This window comes from Mustela nivalis (assembly GCF_964662115.1).
Source record: "Mustela nivalis genome assembly, chromosome: 2".
Taxonomy (NCBI): Eukaryota; Metazoa; Chordata; class Mammalia; order Carnivora; family Mustelidae; genus Mustela; species Mustela nivalis.
Genome location: NC_139021.1, coordinates 114,103,300 through 114,123,276, shown reverse-complemented (window position 1 = coordinate 114,123,276; position 19,977 = coordinate 114,103,300). Strand labels below are relative to the sequence as shown.

At 51.6% G+C, this 19,977-nt stretch overlaps 1 protein-coding gene across 33 annotated transcripts in view; it reads right to left on the bottom strand.

Moving 5' to 3' along the window:
* The window catches only part of SGMS1 (sphingomyelin synthase 1), a 265,194-nt gene that overhangs the window by 199,581 nt on the left and 45,636 nt on the right, over positions 1-19,977 (bottom strand). The gene's annotated exons all lie outside the window — the stretch shown is intronic.

Sequence of the window (19,977 nt, the reverse complement as noted above, 5' to 3'; positions counted from 1 at the left end):
CAGGAGGCCAGCCCCCTGCCCGGCTCCCTTCCGCCCACTGCAGCTGTGGTCAAAGCACCATTGTTCCCAAGAGGCACAGGGAACAATGCCCCTTGTTGATCTTCTCTGCTCCAGCTGAACAAGGTCACTGGCTAGTTCAACCTCAGCCACTGCCAGCCTCCCCGCCTCTCACCGCACAGTGCTGGCAGGGCTGTTTCCTGTCATCACCTCGTCACCTCTACGTGCAGGTGAGCCTGCACAGGTCAGCAAATGAGCCATCTTGTACAGATCCTGTTGAAAACAGACTCCAGAGAGACCCTCGGGGCTGTGGTCCTCAAACTTCTAGAACTTTAAAATGCAAAACGCTCAGTTAAAATGCAGACTTCTGGCCCCGATAAAGTGAAGCTGTGCGAGCAGGAAGCCACAATTTCACCCCTGCCCAGTGTCCCTGAAACAGGTGACCCACCGGAGCCCTCCGAGAGGAACTGCCACAGCCACAGACCCAGAAATGAAAAACAACACCTTCCTGACATTTGACCTGGTCTCCCTGAAATGTATTCTTCACTAGCAAAAGGAAAACTAAACATCTAGTAAACATAAAAGAGAAATAAGAGATCAACCTAATTCGGAAAGAAAATTAGTCAAGTCCCTACGCTCTTGCATAGAGAGACAGTAAGTTCAGTCTGCCCTCTAGTTTCCACTGAAAGGTAGCTCGCTGCCCACGTGTCCTATCAAAGCACACTGAATGTAACTGTACCACCTCACACTCAAACAAACGTTTAGTAATTTCAAAATACTTTCCTACTGTATCACCAAGAAAGATGATCTCACCTGACCCTGGGATTATCTACACCTGCCCGGGAGGCCACGTGAAGAGTCAACACAACCGTCCCAAGAGCCTTACAGGAAGCATCCGGAATATTCTGCCGCCTTCTGCTAGACAGATATGGCAGACAGGTCTCGTGCCAGCTCAGATGCGCAGACCGGACCCAGCCGCCCAGACTGCAGCCCCGGGAAAGCCAGCCCAGGGGAGGGGAGCAGTGGTACAACCACAGGGCCTGTTGGGAGCTCAGGTGAGACAGGCGGTGGCATCTGGGCCCACGTTTACTGGACATGCCACCTCTCAGGGTACCCAGAAGCACTTAAAATGCTCCTAAACATCACAGCTCCCATTTCTGCCCTCACCACATATGACAAAGGCTCTGCCACATGCAGGGTGATACGCTAGGACTCAGGACACACCCGAGCATGGTAAGTGCTACCAATGGAAACAGCACAACGTGGGGAGGCAACCTCAATGCTAAAGCTTTCCCTGACAGACGGGTGCTTCAGGGGAGACCTAGAGAAAGAAGGGCAGTCAGCAAAATCTTGAGGAGGGAGGAAAGTGGAAGTGAACGGCTCCCTGGGAAACCGGCACCCAGCCACCACGGAAGGCCCCCCAAGAGGGACAGAGACGGGTGGTGCTGGGGACGGCGGGCTCCAGCCAGGCCACGTGGGGCTCTGAGGCGGTGAGACTGAACTCCAGCGGCCGAAAGAACCACCGGGGAATGAAGGTTTGTGTTCTATTTGGGGTTGTGGAGGACAGTGAATTACTAGATCTGTATTTCAGAGAGGATGCCTCCTGACTGTACCGGGAGGACGGCAACGGGAAGGGGACAAGTGGGGGCACCTGGGATGCTTTCTGGAGGCACGACCACCAGCAGCTGGATCTGGGACAGCCAGATCTGTCCAGCCAGGGCAGGACAGACAGGGACAAGACTGAGAACCACTCTGGCTGACTGCTTGGGGCATGTTCCCACGGCCACCCCACAAGCAGCAGAGCAGCCAGGGCAGAGAACCTCTGAGAAGGCGTTAAGATCTGAAAATCCAGGGGCGCGGGCACAGAGGAGGATGAGCACGAAAACACTCACTCACTACCTTCTGCTCTCCAGTCTGGCTGCATTTTACACTAGCTACACTGTTACACCTGTAAAGGCTTCTTCCAACAGAGACGTGATCCCGTAAATCTAATTTTCTAAATTACAGCACTTACTGCAATTTTGTACCTCTTGTAACAACTTAATTCACGCAACCAGAAAACTCCTGCTACTAAAAGCATTTCCTAAAGATTCAGCCTTTTCCAGCCTTGTTAAACATGGCACACCAGCAGAATTTCGTCTTTCTTATGCAATTTCCACATCAGCATGGAGGGCCCAGCCTGGATCGAAGCCTTCAACCCCAGCCTGTCCAGCCCCAGGCTGTGTGGATGGTGAACACCAGTACAGCACGCGGCGTCACCCATCATCCTGGAAGCGGCTCTTCACAGACAGAACATCAGGATGGGGGCCCCGATCTCAAAACTGGAGTAAAGACCCTGCCCCCAGCTGAGCTACCCACTCTGGGCTGTCTGGGAAGAAAAAATCTTGTGTCAAATACAGCCAAGAGGCCAGGCAGGGCCTCAGAAAGCCACGACTACAATGGACCTGCAGGACTTGTGTGCGTAGGAAAAGGACTTTATTCCTAGAACTGTCATTCTCTTTTCTGATAAAACACAAATTTCCCAGGGAGAAGGCCCCAAGGCTGGCCATTCACCTCTAGGATGGCTCCGGCTTCTTCTCTGCCAACAGGGCTTAACAGGAAAAACTCACCCAGAGGTGGAAAAGGCTTCATGTCTCACACCATGGCCCAAAGTCACCCTTAAAACCCTCCTGCGGCCACCACCTCCCATGTGAGACTCTCAGGACACAGCTTCCAAGTTCCAGCAGCCAAGCTGGAGTTGGGGACAGCCACACCCAACAGCCACCACTCTTCCAAGACTTGCAAAGCACACCAGAGAGGTGTGTGTCAACAGCCTTTTCCCGGTTCTATGTGCCTCAAAATGGCCGGAAGCAAGTTCATTATTCTTCCTAAAATTACTTTTGAAAACTCAAAGAGACCTGACGCACACATGTGTTTACAAACCAGGTTCTGAAGGGCTGCCCCTCGCTTACCCTTAGATCTCTGTTTTGGAATGGAGCGTGAGACGCCTCACAGACTGAGATAAAAACTAGAATTTCTGGCGCCGCCCATCTGGGCAGAGAGCAGGAGACGTGCCTACTTGCCCACAAAAACTAAAAGGCCAAGGGAGTGAGGAAAGCATAGAGGGAATATATGGAACAGACTAAGACTACATACAGCTGACCACTGCACATGGGTTTGAACTAGGTGGGCCCACTTACATGAGGGTTATTTCCCACCAACACAGGACAGTGCTGCAAATGTACTTTCTCTCCCTTAGGACTCTCTGAACACTTTCTTTTCTCTGGCTCACTTTACTGCATGAATACGGCAAACATGTAATATACAAACTGTGTTCATTGACTGCTCGTGTCATTGCTAAGGCTTCTGGCCAACCATAGGCTGGTAGTAGTTAAGTTGTGGGAAGTCAAAAGTTATATATGGATTTTTTAAACCATGTTGGGGATCAGTGCCCCTAATCTTCATGTTGTTCAAAGGTCAATGTATTTTATGTTTATATAAAATAGGAATAATACATCTATGATTTATATGATGTATTATATGTCTATATTATATATGCATACTACATTTATTATATACACATTAACATACATAATATAGAACACATAGAATTATGTTCTATACATATTATGTATTATATAAAACCTAAAGAGCTACATATTATTAACAGCTCACAGGCTGAAGATAGCACAATGACATACATTATTCGGAAAGTCCCAATTTTTGCTGGCTAGTTGGGTTGTCTTTCAGCAACCATTCCTGCAGATGTTCTGCAAGTGCGACACAACCAGCAAGTGTGAATGTAACAGCAAGTGCGAACACAAGGGAAGGGCAGTATTCTCTCATCCCCCAGCTTTCACTGTTTTTAGCGTGCGACTTGCCCGCTTCTCAGAGCAAAGCCGTGCAGTCAGTCTGCAAGCGCGGACCCTGACCCTCAGGCAGGGTCTAAAGAGCTCGCTCTCGAGCCGGTTTAGCAAGTGGTATGAGGCAGCTGCGTGAGAGCCGCCACAACCCCAGCCGCTCAGGGGCACACAGAGAGCACCCAAACCACCCGGAGGCCTAGTGCAGACTGCGCACCAGGCAGAGGATGGCTTTCCTGTTATGGGGTGCTCCTCTGGAAAAAGGCTAGCAACACAGTCTACGAATTACCCTCGAATCTGGGGCTGGTCCTCCCATCACTTGGGAGTCACGGGAAGGGCTGAGGACAGAGACGGACCCAGGAAACTTGTGCACGTCTGCACAGCAGGCCTGTGGTGGCCCGCAGTCAACTGTGAAAGGCCAAGGCGAGCCAATATGCATGGTATGTGTCTAGTCGAAGAAGATTATTAACCATTAGGACAAAGGGTTTGGGGCTTAAAAAACAAAAACAAACAAAAAAAACCCGCAAATGAAGCAGAAGAGAGTCCCAGGGATAGCAGGAAAAAGGAAGCTCCTTAGGGATCGGGACCTGCACGTGGGCGAGCCTGGGAAATGGGTGTGGGGGACCAGCGCTTCCCATATGGAGCAGGAAGGGTGGCTCATGGGGCCTGAGGACAAAGTCACCAGGCATGGAGCCACCACTTCAGCGGGTGGTGGCACGAACCAGGGACTCCCAAAGCTCCAAAGCCAAAGATCCAAGAACGTGAGCATGCTAAGGCCACACACTCAGCTCCTCCGACCCCACGACGCCACGACCGTGCCCATGAGTCAACTTTCCAAATACGTCTTTATTTTTTTTTAAGATTTTATTTATTGGACAGAGAGAGAGAGAGAGAAAGCACAAGTAGGGCAGCGACAGGGAGAAGGAGAGGGAGAAGCAGGCTCCCCGCTGAGCAGGGAGCCCAATGTGGGGCTCAATCCCAGGACCCTGGGATCATGACCTGAGTTGAAGGCAGACGCCCAACGACAGAGCCACCCAGGCGCCCCTCAAGTACAACTTTAAACTAAAACATTTTTTCACTTGATTTGATTCCAAATGCCTTTTAAAGCCTAAAAAGGAAACGTGAAAGAAAAACATCAAACTCAACACAGACTCAAGTGGGAACAACAGAAGAGAATGGACTTCCTCGGAGACTGCCCCAGGGGAGCCACCCTCAAACCTCCCGCACAGACTCCAGGACCAAGTCGGAACCTGTTCTGCCCGAGAGACCATAGTGAAAACAAAAACAATCCTTCAGGGGCGTAGGTGATGCGCAGGAGTGCCGACGGGACATGCAGGAACACAATAACAGAAATGACAGGAGGGGACCGTTCCCGAAGGCCAGGGCTGCCTGAAACCTTTGTGAATGGACCTGCTCACCTTCACAGCAACTCTGAGAGAACATTCCTTGTCCCCGGTTCACAAGTGAGGCTGCTGCAGCCCAGGAGGGTGCAGGGCGAGCTTAGCCCGGCAGAAGGGCATGCGGCAGGCGGCGTCAAAGCCCCCGGCAGCCCGAGCCCTCCTCGAGACACTTCTAGATCAGCCACAACAGGAACTCACCCCAGGAAGGAGAGCCGGCTTGCAAGCCTTCTCCACGTCATTTGCACGAGTTCCCATCTCTCAGACACATTTTCAACCACATCTGAGCTCACTTTTTGCTCACATTCGTTTTTCTTCCTTAATAGAAAATTTAAATCAAAAGTGCTCGCCACAAAGCTGAGACAGACAATACATCAGGTCTGACGAACTGCGAAGGCCAAGTGTAGCAAAAATGAAACAGATCCTTCCTGCAACCTGCAGTTCTGGAGTCTGAAGGGTTTCGAAAATGTGAAGGTGGGGAGAACAGAGAGTGTGAGCAGGGTCTGTCCTGGCTGATGGCAGGAGCACCTGCAGCGCACAGCACCTCCATCTACGAGCTCGGTCCTGCAGGCCACGAGCCCCGGGGAGCAGGACGCCTTCTCATCTGCCCCAAAGAGAAACACAGGACACGGGCCATTGACTTCCCTTTAGAGCTCGTTCCACTGAAACTACCTGCATCTCCACTTGTGCCTGGTAAATACTGTGGTTAAATTACTCATAGTTTCTGTCTGAAAGAGAGGAAGAGAGAAGTGAAATGCACCCAGCCCTGATGGCTTTCCTCACTCTAGGGAGAAAACGGTACACATGTGCAGCATCATGAAAAATCAAGAACAGAGGACAGGACTAGCTCTGTGGCTGACACAGCAGCGTCGCTAACAAGCTCGGTCGCAGCAGTCAGGGCCCCTCTGCCACCGCCAGACACGGGACACACAGCATTATAGGTACAGACAGCGACCGTCCCCACAGGGTCTTTACAGGTGTCCTCTCCAAGGGCTGTCTGGGTGGCTCAGCTGGTTTAACGGCTGCCTTCAGCTCAGGTCATGATCTCAGGGACCTGGGGTCAGGGTCCACGTCAGGCTCCTTGCTCAGCAGGAAGGAAGCCTGCTTCTGCCTCTGCCTCTGCTGCTCCCCCTGCTTTACGCGCGTGCTCTCTCTCTCTCTCTCTCTCTCTCTCTGTCTCTCATAAATAAAATCTTTTTAAAAATAAATATTTTATTTTTAAAAAATAAAGTAAATTAATATTTTAAATAAATATTTAAAAATAAATAAATAAATACTCTTTAACGAGATGCGGATGCTCTGGTTGACCAAGTGAAGGCACATTTACTCACAGGAGACGGAGGTGGACACAAGGCACGGCAGAGCCAGACGCTCTTTCTAGAGAACCAAACACACGAATCCCAGCAGCAGAGCCTGGCTGAACTAACAACACAGTTGGACTCGACCACAGAATCCACATTCACATCCAGTACAGTCTCAGGAGTTAAAAGAGTGATATTAAGTGGTGCCTGGGTGGCTCAGTTGGCTGGGCAGCTGCCTTCAGCTTGGGTCATGATCCCAGGGTCCTGGGATTGAGCCCCATATCAGGCTCCCTGTTCAGTGGGAAACCTGCTTCTCCCTCTCCCACTCCCCCTGTGTTCCCTCTCTGTCTCTCTGTCAAATAAATAAAATCTTTTTTTTAAAAAAAAGTGATTTTTGAAGTTTAGGTCATACTAGTTTGCTGACTGTGCTTTTCTTATTACAAAATACGTACATTACAGTAGAATAGCACTTACCCCCTAATTATAAGGGAAAGAAATGACAAGTTTGCAATGCCAGTGGGCAACGCCAGACTAGCAGTCGGTGTCCCCAGCACGTTCCCTCCAAGAAGCGCGGTTCAGCCAGCATCTCTCTCTGCCATCACTGATCTCAGAAACACCGCAACTTTTCAAATAAAACACCACGCAACGAGGTCCAAGCAGGAAGCTCAACCAGAAATAATTCTGAGATTAACTGGAGACTGCTAGGAAAACTACATTAAAATTCCCATTGTATCGACCCAACCGTCACAACCTTCCACAGTGGGCAGACCTCACATCTGGCTTTGACTCTTTGCCAAGACAAGGAGATGCCACACGTCAGTAACGACAAGGCAGCAGAGATGTTTCAAGACAACCTTTCTTTATTTTTATTAAGTTTATGGTTCGTAAGTGAACAAACTGCTCAGGCACTAGTTCCGCTCGTTGCTCCTCCGTTGCAGGCAGCCGTCGTTGGTGAGCGAACAGGGTCCCCGGAGGGTCCCGCCTGGCCTTGCACTTCCTGCAGGCGCCCCCTTTGAGCAGTTTCCCAGGGAAGAAGCCACAAACTCTGCTCCCTCGATCTCATGTCTTTGTGGCTGCCCAACTAATGATCCTGAAGCACCCCTTCTCTTGGCTTTCCTACACCCCCTGCCAAACACGGAGTGAGGCCTGGCCCAGGTTCGACAGCAGCGCTGCCGGCCCCCACCTTCTCCCCAGCCCTCCACTGCGCCAGACTCCTCCGGCAGCCAGCCCCTGCCTTCCACAGACACACTGCCTGCCACCAGCCCTGAAAGGTGCACCAACCTAGCAGGCCACCGGGCCCCGCCGCTCCCTCTGCACCTCCCCCCAGACTCCTTCCTCAACTTCTGCCTCTGCCCGGCCCCTATACGGGCCCCCACGTCAGGGGCCTGCCCCGTTACCCCACTTCATCCAAGCACTAGGTGTTTGTAAAACAGAGCCAGAGGCAGTCCGGCCCAACAGAAATTTCAAAATTCCCCTTGGCCCCGGCTCCTTGGACAAGTGGCAGATTCCAGGGCTGGAGCAGGAATTACACGAGCTGAGCCCGAAGCCTCTCACAAGGCCAGAAAGAGCACTAACGTGCACACACCTGTGCACACACGTGGGGGCCTGTCTGAGGACGCAGGAGCCAGGTGCGAGAGCTCCCGAGAGCCAAAGCCAGGTCGACAGGGGCGTCCGCTAAGCAGCCATGAACGCTGCTGATGTAAGCGGATGAGCGATACGCGGCCGTCCAGAGCGGCAACCGAACTCCCCAGTCCCTCCGGCTGCACCACACACAGTCACCTCCTTCCAGAGGAGCGTATGGGAAGGGAAAAACGAAGCCACTGGACAGTGGGGCCCCTGACAAACACGAGGCCTCAGCGAGGCGAGGGGTCTCCATTCCAACACTGGTAAGTCACACTGACGCTATGTGCCAGAGGGTGAAGAAGGTGTTTCACCTCTGCGGTCTTGCTCAGTGAAACCCAGGGCCCCGATCTAACTGGGGGGACACACCAGACAAATCCCAGCGGGGACATGGTCTACAAAACACACATAACACCTGACTGGTTCTCCAAAGTACCACGGTCACCCAAAACAAACGTCTGAGAAGCAATCAGAGCCCAGCTACCTGGGAGGCTGAGGAGACAGGATGTGCCGTCCTGATGGGGATCCCGTGACCTGGGGTACACAAGGCAAAGGCCAAGGATATGTAAGTGAAAGACGGCCTCACTGACTCCTCCCATATCCACACCAGATCGCTAGTTACAACAAGCGAACAGACCGACATGAGATGCAACAGTAGTGGAAGCTGGGTGTGGGGAACGTGAGAACACCCTGTACTATCTTCCCGACTTTTCTCTGAATCTAAAACCGTTCTAAAATTAAGTTTATTTTTAGAAATTGTCTCTGGCTCCTTCATCTCCCTACCCCACAACCAGGCTGCAGTCCAAAACATCTTTCTGCTCCCTCCTCTCCCGTCTTCAGGGCCATGGTCCTTCCTGGGCCTCGTGTTCTCCAATCCATCCTCCACACACCCCTGAAGATAACACCTCCCAGATCAAGGCCCTTCAACAGCTACCACTTACCCAAATCAGGGTTGGTCGACTCTCCCTGCATCGGCCCAGAGAGCATTTCTTTTAAGCTTCACAACCCTACCCTACCTTACTCTGCCACTACAGTGCTCCAATAGCCACTTACAATATGCAAACAAGGGGCCAGTTTCAATTAAACTTTATAAACATAGGTGGAGGACTGGATCTGGCCCCAAGGCTCTACCTAGCATATCAATGCTTGGGCCTAGAAAGTCAAGTCCAAACTCCTTGGATGGACATTCCAGGCAGGAGCCACACGACCCCTGAAGCTTCTCTCCTCCTTCTGTGGGTTATGGTAGCTGCTCCCATGAGGCTGTACTCCCCGATGCCCCTCCGCCTGCAGGAGCAAGGGCCCCTCCTCCTTGAAGACTCACCAGATCATTCCATGTAAGAACAGGTTTTCCCTTATCAAAACCTAGAGCTCACCTGGACACTACAACTCCCCTGGTACAACACCAGCTAAATCATTAAAAATCATCATATATGATTGCTTGATTTTGTGTATTTATACAAGTTTGATTCTTCCCAGGCAATTCCAAGCATGTTTAAGTTATTACGTAACACAAAGTCAGTTAGGACACACTCCATGCCTTCTCAGACCAGCGGACAGTCAGTACTTCCTAAAGCTCATTCACAGCTCTCAGCATATGCCAAGAGGGGCACCCTCTGCTCGGAAGCATTCTGTAATCAACTAAGTCCAAGGGAGCCCGGGTTCAATGAAGTTAAGCCGCTTTCCTTGTCAGAGGAATTTCCAAGCTGGCACTGTGTGCGGCGAATCTCCTTAAGAGGGATATTTTACACATTCCACCTCGAATATTTCTGGCTTGGCTAGGGGGTTTTTCCACATTTTTAGCATCCGTGTCCTGCGGAACAATTAGGAAACTGTTGAGATTAAGTATAGTCCTACAAGGTAAAGTTCTAATTCTTTCTTTTTTTTTTAAGATTTTATTTATTTATTTGACAGAGAGAGAGGGAGATCACACGTAGGCGAAGAAAAAGGGGGAAGCAGGCTCCCCGCTGAGCAGAGAGCCCAGGAACCCGGGATCATGACCTGAGCCGAAGGTAGAGGCTTAACCCACTGAGCCACCCAGGCGCCCCTCTAATTCTTTCTATATGTCACTGTGGTGGGCTGAATAATGCCCCCCCAAAACCGGTACCCAGTTCCTAATCCCTGCATTCTGGGATGCTGCCTTATATGGCAGAGAACGGAAGGGAAAGGGAAAGAAGAGGAGAGAAGAGAACAGAGGAAAGGAAAGGGAACAGAGAGGAAGAGGAAAGGAAAGGGACTTTGCAGGAGTGATTAAGTGAAAGATCTTGAGATGGGGAAATTATCAGGCAGGGCCCTAAATGCAACCAAAGGTATCCTAACAAGAAGGAGGCCCAGAGTGGTCAGACACCAGACAGAAGAAGAGGCCATGTGAGCAGAAGGCAGAGCCGGGAGGAATGTGGCCACAAGCCCAGGAGCGGTGGCAGCCATCATAAACAGGAGGAAGCAAGGAAAGCTCCTCTCCCGGAAACTCCAGAGGGAGCACAGCCCACCCAGGACACCTGCCTGAGGGTTTCTGGCCTCCAGAACAGACAGAAAATAAATGTGTGCCATTTAGGTTACCAGGTTTCTGGTAATTTGTTACAGCAGCCCCAACACAGGGACTGCATCACACAGGAGTCTGACATACCACACCAGTCAGGGCGCCATGCTCTTCGAGGACGTTAAACATTCCCAAATGCAGTCAAATCAGCCTTGTCCACTATTAGATTGCAATAAGCCTGGACCAGTGAGATTTCATCAGTCATTTACAGGGAAACAGTGTAAGTCAGCAGTTAAAACTCTAGACCTGGAGTAAACCACCTGGCTTCACATGCCAGCTCCAACATTTACTAGTTCCTTACAGGGCCTTCGTCCAAATGTTTATCCTCACTGTGACTCAGCTGTCTCATCTGTAAAATGGGGCTATAAAGTTCCTTTGTGAATCAGACAAGGTCAAGTATACAAGATACTTCGTACGGTTCCTGACACACAATAAACATTCAGGGCATGAAAACCACATCATGTATATTACATTACATTGTTACCGCTATTTAGAGGCCAAAAGAAACCCACTTTCACCCCAAGCCAAATCTCATATTCTTTTATTCTTAGACTGACAAATTTACATCTTCACCCAATTTCTACCTTATGACATTTGAAATTACCTCAGCAAGGTAAGGCAGGTGGAAATGTTCATGCTTGCCTCCCTGAATCACAGCTTTTGGGTCTCCGACTTGATAAATTATGACAGCTAACAGCTCCAAGACCCATACCTAATGTCAAGCATGAAATTCACGTCGCTCAGGAAAATGCCTACAACCACTCTTGCAGCACAGGTGATCTGTATCAGTTAGGGCCAAAGGCCCCAAAAAGGCCCATTCTTTCATGTTATTAAGCTGCTGACTCTGCATTCACTTGTCTTCCTCTTAACGTCTGGTTATGGTCAGAGCAACGGATGAGCTCATTCTGGGAGGCCCGAACACAGGAATGGAGGAAGACACCTGCAAACAGCAGAGCTGAAGGGTCTTGGTCTAATGCACACGAGTCCTCCCAATGCATTGCCTGTCTCCCAGCCGCTCCGCTGCTCCTGTTCCCCACGGGCCACCCAAGTGCCAGGTGCTGCCACATCCAATGGCACAGCCAGTCGACCTGGGCACCACATGCCTGGTCGTAAACCCCGGGTCACCACCACTCACAAAGTGCTTCAGACTAAGACCCCTGAAGAGGTGCTACTAAAATGGTAGCATCCCTGGGAAAGTCAGTGTTTTCTTTCCTGATTAGCAACATACTCCATTAGCCATTAGTTTAAAAGAGCCAAAGGAAAGGTTGACAAAAGAAGAGAGAAAGATTCTGAAACAGGATACATCCTTGTTGCTCTTCTGGGTGTCATAATCCAGAGTTCTGAAGAAAGCTGTGGCTCCATAAACTAATCTGGATATTCTCTAGAATATCCAGAAGTAGGATGAGCCTTGAAGCCTCACACATGCAGAAGACACCAGTAGATACCACAAGCAAAATGATCAAGACCTCCTTGGGACACTGGAACTAAGAACCTCCAACAACAGTGAAAAAAGCCACCTTCCCTTGTGGGGGCTGTCCCCGGCACAGGGTCCCCACTAACAGCCTAAGAGACAGATGACAGATGGAGATCTGCCTTGCTTCAGTAAGAATCACAAGAGTTGGGGCTCAGTGGGTTAAAGCCTCTGCCTTTGGCTCAGGTCATGATCCCAGGGTCCTGGGATCGAGGCCTGCATCAGACTCTCTGCTTGGCAGGGAGCCTCCCTCCCCCTCTCTCTGTGCCTGCCTCTCTGCCTGCTTGTGATCTGTGTCTCTCAAATAAATAAATAAAATCTTTTAAAAAAAAGAAAAAAGAATCACAAGAGTTACCAGATCACATAAGGCATGGATGAAAAAGAGTGACCTCAACACAACTGAGAAATTTCCCACACAGCCCAGCCCTAATGCCAGCCCCTGTCACTCTGCCCTGCAGGCAGCAGCCATGAAGCTACAGCAAATGCCAGGAGGCATCCAGCAGATATGCCCACCAGACCTGAAAGGTCTGAAGTCACCCCTGGAGTCACAAAGAAAAGCAGGGACCTAGCAAGAAGCACAGAGAGTAGGGGTCTCGGAGCCCAGCTGGTGAGAGTTCAGAATCAACGCCGGGACTACAGTCCCAGCCGTCCGAGCCAGGCAAGTGAGGGGCTGTGGAAGCAGGGCTCACAGTAACCAGTTATGGTAGAAACTACACCATCTACGGGGCTGCGGAAAAAAAAGGAAAATAAGTCACACTTCTGGCCACACTCAGGAGAGAACACCACTCACCAGGCACTGACAGATACACAAGCACATGCATACGTGTTAATAAACACACTGACGCTGTTCTGTCAGTCAGGGAAGGACCATCTTGGGACACAACAAAACCTCAGGAAAGATTGCAAATTCAGAAATTTAGGCTTAAACTAGCAAAACGCTGAATGTTAGGGATTTTTAAGAAGCAGCTTCTTTATTTTTAAAATTTCAAAATAGAGGTGGTAAACCCAAACACCCTTGAGGCCGGGCACAGACAGGAAGTGGTTACAGCCAGAGGGTCTGCAAACCCAACAGGTGCCTCACCCGGGAAGGCAGCCCCCTCTCAGCCCCAGCCAGCGGCCGCCCCGGGGAGCTGGCTGCCACGGTCCCTGGAGGACCCCGAGCTGATGCCAGGGCCACCCCCAGCACAGCCCAGCTAGAGAATCACAAAACCACAGAGCCTGGCTGCTTTTCTTTTAGGCCTAAAAAAGTCATATAACTGCATAAAACGTAGTTCCAAGGAATATAAATGAAGGAGTGCGGTCCTTCCCTTCCCTTCCACTCCTGTTCCCAAATTAGATCACTATGTATCCTTCTTCTAGGTGCACTAAATGTTGTACGAGTCGCTTTCCTCACCCAACAATAAGTCGTAGACGTCCTTCCACCTGGGTGCATCCAGACCGACTGCTGTTTTGGGTTTCTGGTTTTTTGGTGGTTGTTTTTTTGTCTTGTTTTGGTTTCTGGTTTGGTTGTGTTTTTTGTGTTGTGTTTTGTTTTTCACCAAATGCAGAGTCAGAATACAAAATTTCAGTGCTGGGGGATGATGGGAGAGCCTCTCAGTCAATCCCTTTCACTCACCAGATGGGGTCCTCAGAGGTCCTGGACACCACTAGCCACACAGGGACGAACCCAGCCCCCCCACCTCACCCCCACCCTCTGGGGCTATGCCAGCAGGTGTCACCAGCATCCCGCCATCGACTTTGCTTTCCAGAGGAGCCAAGCCAAAAGGCCGAGCTTCCCACATGGCCAGTGAGAAGGGAGATATAATTAGCTTAGAGCAAAGTAATGAACTATAATCAGTCTAGAATCTCACATCCTGCAACTTCGGTTGATTTGTTTGTTTTTTAATTAGCAAATAATATCTCGAATCACTCTAAATCCATCCAGGTTACTAAATCAGACTTCGCTAGCAGTCATATTCTACATATTTCCAAAACATATCTGAAGTGGAGTTAACTCAGATTTTCATGAAGTTCACCCTCGTCCTGATTCCAGGACTGAAAGAAACAGGGCCACCCGGCTAGACGTCACCAGCCGTCGGGCCCCACCAGCAAGGCCAGGGCCCCGTCCAGTGGGGTAAGGGACATGGCCAGAGCCTCCCTCCAGGAAAGGACACGTTTATTAAAAGGAAGAACTGCAAACTTCATATTTAAAATACTAATTCTGTTAGAAAGTCAAGGTACTGAGAAGCTAATTAAGTACTCAGACCTTCAGAAACTCCAGTTTAGCTCCCAGATCTAGAAAGAGCTCTCCAGCTAAAGATATAAACTCCCTGGAGGTCACACCCTCCCTACCACTAACTTTTGAAACATTTTAGGAAACTTGACCTCAAACTAAAAATGGCATTTCAGTGAGGGTTACTTGGAGGCTTGGAGAAACTGTACCTCAGATAAACACAAATTACAGAGGTAAATTATTCTTTTACCCTATTAATACAATTCCTTTATAAAAGAATGTCTAGGTGTTGCTGTTTTCTAAATGGGAAGACACCATCTACCGCTTGCCACGCCAGAACCAGAACATTCCAGACTGCTGGCCTTTTCCCTCCCGCCCATTCGTGAAGAAGACCCATCAGGAGTCTGTCCACCCTAGCTGCCCTGTCTCAGGTTCCCAGCAAATCTCTCCCGCGATCACCTCTGACTCATTCTCAGTCACCAACAGTCCCCTCGCCCACCTGTTCCCCACAAAACTGCCTAAGTGATCTCAGTTACTCATCTGACAAACATGAGCAGAGCCCTTGCTAGGGAAGCAAGAGGCACTGCTCAACCCTGAGGACCAGGCAGGGTGCACCACCGAGTCCCTGCCCTCAGGACCACCCCAGAGTGCTGTGGGAGGAGTGGTCCATGCCACGGGGAGAAAGGAAGCAGGCAGGCAACAGGGAGTGTTTGGGGCTTAGCTGTTCTACTTACGTGGTCAGCCAAGGTCTCATTCCCGAGGGGACAGGTGTGCATGTTCTCAGGGAGGGGAGGGGACACACGCAGCAGGGGCAGAGTATCCCAGGTGGGGAAGAGAACAGATGCTCCCTGTACTGTGGGGGACCACCGCGGCCCTGCACAGTGAGAAGAGGGGCGCTCTCCGTAGTGTGACCAGAGAGGGCAGATACCCAGGGCCTCATCGGGAGCGCTGTGGGGACGGCATGTGTGCGCACCAACTCCTTGCCAGAATGTCTTGGGAGATTTCCGTATCTTCAGTATCCCAAGAAAAATCAGTTATGACAGCCGGACACAGGCACACAGACTGACGCCAGCAGAGGGAGGGAGGAGTGTGGGCTTTGGCGGCCTGGAGGTTACAGAAGTCATCAGAGCAACCTTACTAAGCCAATCCGAGTATCCTTCCTTACACAATCCTCACAGTCACACAGAGACACAGGTACCCTCACCTCCTCCCACCCCACCAACGAGGAAACGGAAGCACAGAGAAATCACACCACTGGTCACACAGCTACTAAGTGGTAGGGCCAGAGCCGACCGCGGACCCCGACTTTCCCACCTCTGCTTCTTCACTAGGACCCGATGACTTCAGAGCACAACAGGCAGTTTCTACGAGCTGACGGCTCAGCGAACTCCCAACGTCATCGTTGTTAAGACCATTTATCTGCTTATATGAAGAACGCTGTATGAAAAGGCCCACATAAGCTTTCCCCCACACGCTCAATCTGCTTCCCAGGCTGGAGCCTTCCCCATCGACTCCACAAGAAATAACCACATAACTGCAGGCTGCTGACACCTCACACCTCAACTATCCCAGATGAGCAACGCAGAATGAGTCAAACACCAGGAGGGAAAGCAGCAGCTGGCGTCCTCTCCCGGTTCCCCGGAGAGCCGGACTCTGTCGGTGCTCAAGAACATGAAATTTTAAGGCTTTGGACCCAGGAATATTCCCCACGTCGGTGTAAGTACATATGGGTATGAACACCATCGCGGACTTGTCCCCGCACCCCACCCCCCCGTGTCCCCCACCAATCCATTTGGACGACACCCAGAACCGGGAATTCTGACTTGAAGGAGACCAAGATGCTGATGGGACATGGTGAACACACTGCAGGGCAAACAGCACACATCCCAGACCCGTTACTGAAACTCTAGGGTTGGACAAGAAAGACCTAAATCCTGTTTTCCTCTCCATATGTCGTCTTTCTCTTCAACCTGCCCCTGCTTCTTGAAGCAACACTGGTATCTAAACAACAACCATACCCCCATGCAGCCCGGCCCACTGTCAGGGCCACCCCCAGCACGCCCACTCCACTCCCAAGCAGTCACCGTGCTCTGTGTGCCGCAGCATCTGCAAACCCCCCCACCCCACCCCCCGCCAAGGCTGCTTCCTTCGGGAGGGTGGGACAGACAGCCTCCCAGCCTATCCCTGAGCACGCAGCTCCCAGAGGCCGGTACTGGAAATGACCCCACTTCACTGGTAAGGATACCAAACCCAAAGGTCAGTAACCTGTCCAAGGTCCTACAGGACTGTCTGAGCGTGAGCTGCTGTCCTGCACTCACGGCCTCTGATCATCCGGTCTCGCGGGTCTCCTCCCCAGGCTGAGCCTGCCCAAGAACACAGGAAAGAGGAAAGAATCAGGCTCCTCACATACTGAGCTCTGTGCAGACGGCAGAGCCCCAAGCAGTGCTTACTGGGCACTCAGGGGCTGGTCCCATCACTTACAAGTGCCTACAATCAAATCCAGGCTCTGTGATGCCAAAACTACAAGAAATGTCTAGTCAACTCTGTCAACAGGGAGAAGCTTCTGTTGCTCAAACCTCTTAAAAGAAGGCAAGGTCCTAAAGAAGAAGAAAGAAAAGAAAACGGGGAGAAGAGCCCAAGCAGGAACACGGCTTCCTGGTGGGACTGTCGGCCCTTCCTCCAAGCTGTGACGTGAGCCCAGACTCAGACCGAGGCAGGGACGAGTGTGTGTCTGTTGTGTTCTATCTTTTCGGACTCTGGCGACACAACGGACCGGTCCTCATGACAGGCACTGAAGAAAGCAAGAGGGGAAGGTTACAGACACCGAGCCAGTCCGATCAGCAGAGAGAAGCCCCCAACCCATGCCCCTGGCAGCCTGGCCCTTCCATCCAGAGAGCCGACAGCAGTGACCCAAAGAACGTCCTTCCCTTTCACAGAGGATTCCCAGCCCCCAGCACCATGGGATCCGTCCCGTGCACGTCCTTCCACTCCACACATCTCACTATTCAAGAAGAGTCTCTCACACCGAGGCCAAGCAGAAGTTCCTAACTGTAGTGCTTACGCTGAGTGGATGTAAAGATTCAACTCCAGTCTAAGAATCAGTTAACGGGACAGTCGGCAGGGATAACACCAAACGAGGAGTTAAAACACCAGCTTTCTGAACCTTGAACTAGCCATACGACCTCAGGCAAATCAGAATTTCCCCAGGTCTATTTTCCCCCATGAGTGCCTCCCGGGCCTGGGCACCTGTCCAGCAGTCGACACATGCCAGCCCAGGGCGATCCCACAGCGATCACCACCACCCCCTCACAGCCAAGAAAACACAAGGCACCAGGTCACAGGTGTGGCCTCAGACAGCAGAGCAAGGAGACAGCGCAGGCCGTGTGGGTGCAGCACATGCCGCGGGAGACAGGGCTTCAGGATTCCTTCCAGCCTCACCCTCCACGATTCCCGGATCTCGGAATGAGCTGTGCTCAGCGGATCACGTTCATGCCAGCTTTTTGCAGCCGCTCAATACCCTTCACAAATAACAAAGCCTTAATCTTCGAACACGGAAAGATTGAAAGCACCAAAAACACTGACTTTAATAAAAGGTCACCCTGATGCGAGCTAAAAATACACTCGGTGTTTCAAATGCTCCTTGACCATTCCACTCTCGGTTGATGTAGGAAGAACTAAGCTATTAGCTAAATTGAGAGGTGAGTGGACACGAGACAGAGAAAGGTTTGGCTGTTGGAACAGAGCTGGTGGATCTCTCCCCACTGACCTCGGTGAGTTTACCCCCCACTCCACTCCCAGACAAAGCAGGGAAGGAGAGAGGGCCACTGGAGAGCGTCTGTCTTCATCTGGCTTCAGCATTTCACAGAAAGGACGAGTTTAAAATCTGAGACTCTCGCGCAGAGTATGGAAAACTCACCCTAGTTCACACGCATCTCAGTCTTACGGATCACACTGGAGGCCCAACCCTTCTTGGAAGTCTCTCCCTGATCCAACTCAACCCCCACCCACATGCATGAATGAAACGACCGCTTTGGAGATCAGGGAATCTAGGACTCTGCCGTGCACAAAGTTGAACTGTCTCATTAAAATGCAGATTCCTGGGGCACCTGGGAGGCTCAGTGGGTTAAACCGCTGCCTTCGGCTCAGGTCATGATCTCAGGGTCCTGGGATCGAGTCCCGCATCGGGCTCTTTGCTCAGCAGGGAGCCTGCTTCCCTCTCTCTCTCTGCCTGCCTCTCCGTCTACTTGTGATTTCTCTCTGTCAAATAAATAAATAAAATCTTAAAAAAAAAAAAAAAAATGCAGATTCCTGGCCTTGACACCCATGGGTTACAGTTCAGTGGGTCCGGTGGGAAACTCAGGAAGCTCCATTTCTGACACACACACCAGCAGGCGCACACACCCCTCACCCTGCCGTTTACACAGGCAGCCGACCGTGCCTGTCACCACGCAGAGGCTGAAAGAGCAAAATCACAGCCTAGAGGATGTCTCCAACCCGCCAAGGAATGGGGGCATCCTCTCTGCTGCCTTCCTTGTGCATCTGCCCACAACCCCCAGCGCCCCACCTCGAAGCCGGCCTCCCTGCTGCATGGTGTCAGGAGAGCTCTGGCTCTCCCCATCCCCAGGAAGCCTCTCAGCTACGTGCCCTCTCCCGGCATCCAGGCGACAAGCCCCCGGGGCAGGTGGAGGCCCCTGGCCATCACTGCATCTAAACCCTCATTCTCCATCATTCTCCGGCCACACCCCCACACCCCGCCTGCAGGAAGACCTTCCATCCACAGGCCAGGAAGCCTGGGGCCACCGCAGTGACTGCTCATTCAGCGAGAGCAAGGTACTACGACACGGACTGGTACAGAACACTGAGACACTGAAAACCAATGTGAATCGTCCTGTGTAAGAGGCTCTATTTATGGAGTGGCTCTCCTATGCAGTCTGTCCCACAGCGGAGGGGGTCTCGGATCCCGGGATGCACGGGCTCAGGGTTTCTGATCAGACCCACGTGTGTTCAGATCGAAGGCGCTGACAGCTGGCCTCACGTGCCACCGGCCGCACCGGTGACAGCTCCCGGGGCTCTCACGCAGGCCCCAACACGGGACCTGCCACTCGGAGGGCCACAGGAGGACAAGGGGCCAGCCCACAGGACATGCAGGCTCCATCCAGGGCTCTGGGAGACTTCAGGCCTCAGGCCAAACGCAAGAACCTGTGGTCCAAGCAGACATGCAAACACACAACACAAGACCCCGGCACCCACACACGGTCCTGCTCTTGTCAACTGCGCATGCACCCGAGCGCTGACAACAGGCTAGACAGGGAGTCAGGACGCCAGCTCTCCTGGACCCGGGGAACAGCATGCAGTGATAGACCCACGCGGGGACAGCGGCTCTGGCACGGTGTCAAACAGAAAACACACACCACCAGGAAGAGAGCAGCACTGAGTCAGGGCGGTGCTCACTCCTGCCGGGAGGGAGAGCGGCAGGCTGGGAAGGGCACGTGCACCTGTAGAGGGCTGGGAAGGGTCTGCATCTTAACCTGGAGGCGGAAACCTGCATTTACCTGGTAATGGTGAGTTTCCGTTCTATGTACTTTAATGGAACCCTTTTTCTAA